At 35.4% G+C, this 8,909-nt stretch overlaps 1 non-coding gene across 1 annotated transcript; it reads right to left on the minus strand.

Moving 5' to 3' along the window:
• Positions 1-6,320: 6,320 nt before the first annotated feature.
• On the minus strand, positions 6,321-6,395 carry Trnaa-ggc (transfer RNA alanine (anticodon GGC)). Its single transcript has one exon. It is a non-coding gene; the product is annotated as a tRNA-Ala (tRNA).
• Positions 6,396-8,909: the final 2,514 nt, after the last annotated feature.

The raw sequence follows: 8,909 nt of genomic DNA on the forward strand, positions 1-8,909 counted from the left end.
TAAAGTGACAGCTCACTACCTAAAGTACGACCAGGGTCTGGTTTCCTATCAACTTGGAATCAACAAGGTTGCTGTCGAGGTAATTTTAATCCCCCAAAAATTTAAATACATTAAGCCTAATGTTTAAAAACTAATTCTCATTGCGGACACCAGTTTAAGAACCACTGTTCTAGATGTTACTATTCGAGATATACGCGAACAAATTTGACTGAAACCGCAGAGTCCCAAGTTGTAAAGAAATTTTAAAAACATTAAGCTGCGCCTTTAGGCTGAAATATACCCTTGGTGGACATAACATAGTATGAAAATAAACAGCAAGTTTTTTTTGTGTGTTTTTCAGGCGTCATTTTGGCCATTTAAGTCTTATTCGTATGCATTAAGGACGTATTCAGGTAGATTTAGGTCTTATTCAGATGATTTTGATATTATTCTCTACAGGATATTACTGCGTATTTGGCTGTATTATGTCGTTGTTCTATATACTATGGCATTATGTATTTATCTACTTTAGGTATTGTTGATTTTTAGGTATTATTGTGTGTTTCCGTAATGATACCCAACCCTGATACCTATACCACGATATATTTAAACGCAGATATTACTACATTATAATCTATATAGTCAGAATTTTCTTTCTAATAACAGAATATGTATACCTGTATCCAAATGGCAAAAAACAAACGATTCTGGTTGCACAACAAGGAAATAAATATTAAACTAAGTACAGAACTTAGTAAACCGAAAATCAGTTTGTTTTAATGTTATATGAAAAACATGTAAATATATATAATATAATATAATATTAATTAATTCTATTTAAATAAGATAATATTGATGTTTATAGTTGCGACATATATTTATCGTATAACATTAAAAAAAGCGATCTGTGCTTAGTTTAATCTTCAAAATCTTTACCTAATGTCTACTCTGTCTACAATAAACTATATATTAAACTAACCTGTGCTGCTGAGCACACGACAGTTACGCTGAGTGTCATATGAAAAGGTATACTGTATTTATATTTCGCTTGGCCTATGTTATCACATTTGGTTCAGTCGCACGCGCGTGTTAATAATATTTTCCATTTATCCCACGATCTTATCACGAAATATGCGATCTCTAACCACAAGCGACATTATTGACATACGAAGGAGATTTGGAGAAAAAGGGAATTTTATAAACCAGGCCCCCAAACGAAACGTTGATATTGTAATTGCTAACAAAATTAATTCCAAATTAATTTAAAATAATTAAACGTAACATGATTTGATTAGATATTTTTTTCATGATTTAATGAAGTAAATTTTTCAAAAGTATTAGTAAAATACAAAAACTTAAAACTATCATATAATCCAGCGACAATTAAACTGCAAATATTTAATGAGTAAAATTTTAAAATTGGACCAACCGGTTAGAACCGCCTTAAACTGGTTTAATCAAGGTTTTGGGGCAATTAGAAGCAAAAATGTTTTTCGGTAAAATTGGATAATTTGGCAAGGCTATAGCCTTGGTGTTTTTTCGATTTTTGACGATTATTAGAAAATCCTATTTTTACGGGGAATTTACCGGAATTTTCAACAGAAACCGGTTAAAACCGCCTTAAACTGGTTTAATCAAGATTTTGGGGCAATTAGAAGCAAAAAAGTTTTTCGGTAAAATTGGAAACTTTGGCAAGGCTATAGCCTTGGTGTTTTTTCGATTTTTGTCGATTTTCAGAAAATCCTATTTTTACGGGGAATTTACCGGAATTTTCAACAGAAACCGGTTAAAACCGCCTTAAACTGGTTTAATCAAGGTTTTGGGGCAATTAGAAGCAAAAAAGTTTTTCGGTAAAATTGGAAAATTGGGCAAGGCTATAGCCTTGGTGTTTTTTCGATTTTTGACGATTTTTAGAAAATCCTATTTTTACGGGGAATTTACCGGAATTTTCAACAGAAACCGGTTAAAACCGCCTTAAACTGGTTTAATCAAGATTTTGGGGCAATTAGAAGCAAAAATGTTTTTCGTTAAAATTGGAAAATTTGGCAAGGCTATAGCCTTGGTGTTTTTTCGATTTTTGACGATTTTTAGAAAATCCTATTTTTACGGGGAATTTACCGGAATTTTCAACAGAAACCGGTTAAAACCGCCTTAAACTGGTTTAATCAAGATTTTGGGGCAATTAGAAGAAAAAGTTTTTCGGTAAAATTGGAAAATTTGGCAAGGCTATAGCCTTGGTGTTTTTTCGATTTTTGTCGATTTTCAGAAAATCCTATTTTTACGGGGAATTTACCGGAATTTTCAACAGAAACCGGTTAAAACCGCCTTAAACTGGTTTAATCAAGATTTTGGGGCAATTAGAAGCAAAAAAGTTTTTCGGTAAAATTGGAAACTTTGGCAAGGCTATAGCCTTGGTGTTTTTTCGATTTTTGACGATTTTTAGAAAATCCTATTTTTACGGGGAATTTACCGGAATTTTCAACAGAAACCGGTTAAAACCGCCTTAAACTGGTTTAATCAAGGTTTTGGGGCAATTAGAAGCAAAAAATTTTTTCGGTAAAATTGGAAAATTTGGCAAGGCTATAGCCTTGGTGTTTTTTCGATTTTTGACGATTATTAGAAAATCATATTTTTACGGGGAATTTACCGGAATTTTCAACAGAAACCGGTTAAAACCGCCTTAAACTGGTTTAATCAAGGTTTTGGGGCAATTAGAAGCAAAAAAGTTTTTCGGTAAAATTGGAAAATTGGGCAAGGCTATAGCCTTGGTGTTTTTTCGATTTTTGTCGATTTTCAGAAAATCCTATTTTTACGGGGAATTTACCGGAATTTTCAACAGAAACCGGTTAAAACCGCCTTAAACTGGTTTAATCAAGATTTTGGGGCAATTAGAAGCAAAAAAGTTTTTCGGTAAAATTGGAAACTTTGGCAAGGCTATAGCCTTGGTGTTTTTTCGATTTTTGACGATTATTAGAAAATCATATTTTTACGGGGAATTTACCGGAATTTTCAACAGAAACCGGTTAAAACCGCCTTAAACTGGTTTAATCAAGGTTTTGGGGCAATTAGAAGCAAAAAAGTTTTTCGGTAAAATTGGAAAATTGGGCAAGGCTATAGCCTTGGTGTTTTTTCGATTTTTGTCGATTTTCAGAAAATCCTATTTTTACGGGGAATTTACCGGAATTTTCAACAGAAACCGGTTAAAACCGCCTTAAACTGGTTTAATCAAGATTTTGGGGCAATTAGAAGCAAAAAAGTTTTTTGGTAAAATTGGAAACTTTGGCAAGGCTATATATAGACTTGGTGTTTTTTCGATTTTTGACGATTTTCAGAAAATCCTATTTTTACGGGGAATTTACCGGAATTTTCAACAGAAACCGGTTAAAACCGCCTTAAACTGGTTTAATCAAGATTTTGGGGCAATTAGAAGCAAAAAAGTTTTTCGGTAAAATTGGAAACTTTGGCAAGGCTATAGCCTTGGTGTTTTTTCGATTTTTGTCGATTTTCAGAAAATCCTATTTTTACGGGGAATTTACCGGAATTTTCAACAGAAACCGGTTAAAACCGCCTTAAACTGGTTTAATCAAGGTTTTGGGGCAATTAGAAGCAAAAAAGTTTTTCGGTAAAATTGGATAATTTGGCAAGGCTATAGCCTTGGTGTTTTTTCGATTTTTGACGATTATTAGAAAATCCTATTTGTATGGGGAATTTACCGGAATTTTCAACAGAAACCGGTTAAAACCGCCTTAAACTGGTTTAATCAAGGTTTTGGGGCAATTAGAAGAAAAAGTTTTTCGGTAAAATTGGAAACTTTGGCAAGGCTATAGCCTTGGTGTTTTTTCGATTTTTGACGATTTTTAGAAAATCCTATTTTTACGGGGAATTTACCGGAATTTTCAACAGAAACCGGTTAAAACCGCCTTAAACTGGTTTAATCAAGGTTTTGGGGCAATTAGAAGCAAAAAAGTTTTTCGGTAAAATTGGAAACTTTGGCAAGGCTATAGCCTTGGTGTTTTTTCGATTTTTGACGATTATTAGAAAATCATATTTTTACGGGGAATTTACCGGAATTTTCAACAGAAACCGGTTAAAACCGCCTTAAACTGGTTTAATCAAGGTTTTGGGGCAATTAGAAGCAAAAATGTTTTTCGTTAAAATTGGAAAATTTGGCAAGGCTATAGCCTTGGTGTTTTTTCGATTTTTGACGATTTTTAGAAAATCCTATTTTTACGGGGAATTTACCGGAATTTTCAACAGAAACCGGTTAAAACCGCCTTAAACTGGTTTAATCAAGGTTTTGGGGCAATTAGAAGCAAAAAAGTTTTTCGGTAAAATTGGATAATTTGGCAAGGCTATAGCCTTGGTGTTTTTTCGATTTTTGACGATTTTTAGAAAATCCTATTTGTATGGGGAATTTACCGGAATTTTCAACAGAAACCGGTTAAAACCGCCTTAAACTGGTTTAATCAAGATTTTGGGGCAATTAGAAGCAAAAAAGTTTTTCGGTAAAATTGGAAAATTTGGCAAGGCTATAGCCTTGGTGTTTTTTCGATTTTTGACGATTTTTAGAAAATCCTATTTTTACGGGGAATTTACCGGAATTTTCAACAGAAACCGGTTAAAACCGCCTTAAACTGGTTTAATCAAGGTTTTGGGGCAATTAGAAGCAAAAAAGTTTTTCGGTAAAATTGGATAATTTGGCAAGGCTATAGCCTTGGTGTTTTTTCGATTTTTGACGATTTTTAGAAAATCCTATTTTTACGGGGAATTTACCGGAATTTTCAACAGAAACCGGTTAAAACCGCCTTAAACTGGTTTAATCAAGGTTTTGGGGCAATTAGAAGCAAAAAAGTTTTTCGGTAAAATTGGATAATTTGGCAAGGCTATAGCCTTGGTGTTTTTTCGATTTTTGACGATTTTCAGAAAATCCTATTTTTACGGGGAATTTACCGGAATTTTCAACAGAAACCGGTTAAAACCGCCTTAAACTGAAGTTTTTCGGTAAAATTGGAAACTTTGGCAAGGCTATAGCCTTGGTGTTTTTTCGATTTTTGTCGATTTTCAGAAAATCCTATTTTTACGGGGAATTTACCGGAATTTTCAACAGAAACCGGTTAAAACCGCCTTAAACTGGTTTAATCAAGATTTTGGGGCAATTAGAAGCAAAAAAGTTTTTCGGTAAAATTGGAAAATTTGGCAAGGCTATAGCCTTGGTGTTTTTTCGATTTTTGACGATTTTTAGAAAATCCTATTTTACGGGGAATTTACCGGAATTTTCAACAGAAACCGGTTAAAACCGCCTTAAACTGGTTTAATCAAGGTTTTGGGGCAATTAGAAGCAAAAAAGTTTTTCGGTAAAATTGGAAACTTTGGCAAGGCTATAGCCTTGGTGTTTTTTCGATTTTTGACGATTTTTAGAAAATCCTATTTGTATGGGGAATTTACCGGAATTTTCAACAGAAACCGGTTAAAACCGCCTTAAACTGGTTTAATCAAGGTTTTGGGGCAATTAGAAGCAAAAAATTGTTTCGTTAAAATTGGAAAATTTGGCAAGGCTATAGCCTTGGTGTTTTTTCGATTTTTGACGATTTTTAGAAAATCCTATTTTACGGGGAATTTACCGGAATTTTCAACAGAAACCGGTTAAAACCGCCTTAAACTGGTTTAATCAAGGTTTTGGGGCAATTAGAAGCAAAAAAGTTTTTCGGTAAAATTGGAAAATTTGGCAAGGCTATAGCCTTGGTGTTTTTTCGATTTTTGACGATTTTTAGAAAATCCTATTTTACGGGGAATTTACCGGAATTTTCAACAGAAACCGGTTAAAACCGCCTTAAACTGGTTTAATCAAGGTTTTGGGGCAATTAGAAGCAAAAAAGTTTTTCGGTAAAATTGGAAACTTTGTAGCCTTGGTGTTTTTTCGATTTTTGACGATTTTTAGAAAATCCTATTTTTACGGGGAATTTACCGGAATTTTCAACAGAAACCGGTTAAAACCGCCTTAAACTGGTTTAATCAAGGTTTTGGGGCAATTAGAAGCAAAAACGTTTTTCCTTAAAATTGGAAAATTTGGCAAGGCTATAGCCTTGGTGTTTTTTCGATTTTTGACGATTTTTAGAAAATCCTATTTGTATGGGGAATTTACCGGAATTTTCAACAGAAACCTATATCTTGAAACATATGTACACACATATATGTGTGCTTACAACTGAGATCTAGCCCTTCTGAAGCTGCTTTTTGACCAACGATAACGGCTTACGTATTATTAGTACACCGAAAAGCCATTGCAGACTCACCGAATCTGTCGATCAATGATGCAAGCAGAGCAGACTAGAAAAACAACTAGCCTGCAGTGAGGTTCGAACTCACGACCTCCGGTCAAGCCGGGACCGTCGCTCTACCAACTGAGCTATGCAGGCTCAGAAGGGAACGAGTCGAGAAACAACCATACGCCAATGCTTGCTCAATCTGTTAGTACAAGCAGCTTCATAACGAAGGGGATCGCCAGTATCATATCATAATACAATGAAACATATGTACACACATATATGTGTGCTTACAACTGAGATCTAGCCCTTCTGAAGCTGCTTTTTTTCGGAAACCTATATCTTATATCTTTTCGATTTAAATATACAAGCTCAAAACTAATTGATGTTTGATAAACTGCAAGCCTGACAAGACATTTTCTGTAAAAAAACAACGCAAAACATTTCGGTTGTAATTCACAAAATTATCAAATTACGAAACGACACAATTTTTAAAACAAACTTCATTTTCCTAATCAAATGAAACTACAAGTATTGCAAACCTGCTTTTTTGTACGGTTAAATTATTTCAAATTGTTTTTTCTTTCATTAATACAATATGAGTGTCCGACGAATGGCAGTGTGTAAGTGAGGACAACAATTCGGTAATACTCGTTTATAATAAAACCAAGCGTAATAACGAAATAATAACAACATTAACGTCGAAACAAAAAATGTTCGGAATAAGACCAAAGTAGTCCTTAGAAGACCCAAATAACCATAACATTTTGTCAACCAACAACCCCAAGTACATTATTCACTCCATTAAAAATATCAATACCTAACCAATTTTTTTGACCCAAACAGGGCCTAACAATCCTGTTTTAAAACAGCGGCGCCCTAACGGCACCGGTCAAACATGGGCGTCCAGCCCCGATCATCCCTAACCCCGTCCCATACCCTACGGATTTGAGTCTTATTCCGAAAATTTTGATCTTATTTTGTCGTGCGCAGTTCTGCGTATTTAGCATTAATATGTCGTTGATTTCAATACTATGGTATTGTCGTACTTAATGTCTAAAACACTTATTGCCGACTCTGGTACACGCAAACCAAAAACAGTATAAGCAGCGCGACCGAAATAAAATATATTCGTAGATTTTTTGGCGCAGCTTTCGCTGACTCATGATGACGCATCGTCTGTGCAGCAAGAACTCGATGGTTTCGTACGTCGACTCCTTAGGGAGGTTGGAAAACGTTCATGTAAAACTGAGCTTGTTTTCGTTGCTTAAAACGTCAGGTTGCCTGGGCAGTGAAATCTCATAGAGTCTGGAAAGAAAGTTTATAAAAGATTGATGTGAGTTAACTGGGGCCATTTGAAAAAAAAATAAAGTGCAAGCAAATTATTTGTACAAACCAAGCATTGAAGTCAAGTCATTTAAGTGTATTTAATACATAGCACACACATCGAACTCAGATGAAGTAGTCAAACGAAGTAGACTTGCTCAAATTATAACTTGACTGGGCCTTTAACTGGGTTCATCTAAAATATACAGGATCGCAAGGATGTTGTGTACCTTGCGATCCTGTATACCTTAGATGCACCGCTTTAATTCATTTCAAAATGACTTGTTTACAACAACACTGGAAACCATTGTTATCGAAAAACTTAACCATCGCACTTCTTTCCGAAGCCTTGCTGTTAAATACAGATATTTCAATACATTTGGAGAAAAAGTAGGCCTATTTGGTAGGCTAATTGTTTTTCAATTGTGAAACTTGTAAACTAGAATTCGAAAATGGTTTGCCCTTAAAATCCCGATAAATATTTCGTGCTGCTCCCCTGTACTTTTTGCCTAGTCGTCCTGCCGATTCAATACTGTAAGAGTAACTGCCAAAAAAACCCAGTGTTACCCAGGGAAAAAAATGGCAGTACATAAACCCTACAGTGATCACGGTTAAATACCCCGTCGGGTAAGTATTGATTCATGCTACGTACCCGCTTCCTCGGCCAGCGTGAGGTACTTCCCCCTGGCCTGGGGTTCCCGGGGGAGAAGAGCGGTGTACATGGCCACTAGGTGTCTTGTTGAGTCGTTCCGAATGAGTAGTTCCATGAAGTTGGCGAAAGTCGAGTCAGCGTCCTCCGCCTGTGCGCGGATGAATAGAAGCATTCCGCAACATTGTTGTAAAAAAACTATAAAACCCTTTAAAACATAGGGTTCACAAAAACAATAACCAGGAATAACCAGACAACCTTTTACCTAAACTCCCTAATAATTTTACCCTGATAACCCCAACGTTAATGATAGCTACCGAGGCATGCCCTGAACCCCAGTCCCCACAGTTTCATGCATTTTCGCCCAGAGCAGCCTCGCAAACCATAACAACCTACCGTCTGTAACTACCGTATGCATCATGCATGCCAACAGCAAAATAGTGGGGTAAGTCAAAACATTGAGAACTGTAAACTATTCTTTGTGATCATAAACCTGATTATTACCAACACAAGGTAAATTTGTAAATATATAGCCCAGATTTATTTCGACTCCCGCTACTATGACTTAGATTTGCGTTAATTACTGGAAAAAAGCCAATGCTTTGGAAAACGACAGAATTCTTAACAAATATTTTAGCCCAGTATTGACGAGGTCATGAGTTCGAATCATACTACAGGCTAGTTTTATCTGC

Source organism: Ascidiella aspersa, chromosome 4 (assembly GCF_963924565.1).
Source record: "Ascidiella aspersa chromosome 4, kaAscAspe10.2, whole genome shotgun sequence".
In the NCBI taxonomy this organism is placed as follows: domain Eukaryota; kingdom Metazoa; phylum Chordata; class Ascidiacea; order Phlebobranchia; family Ascidiidae; genus Ascidiella; species Ascidiella aspersa.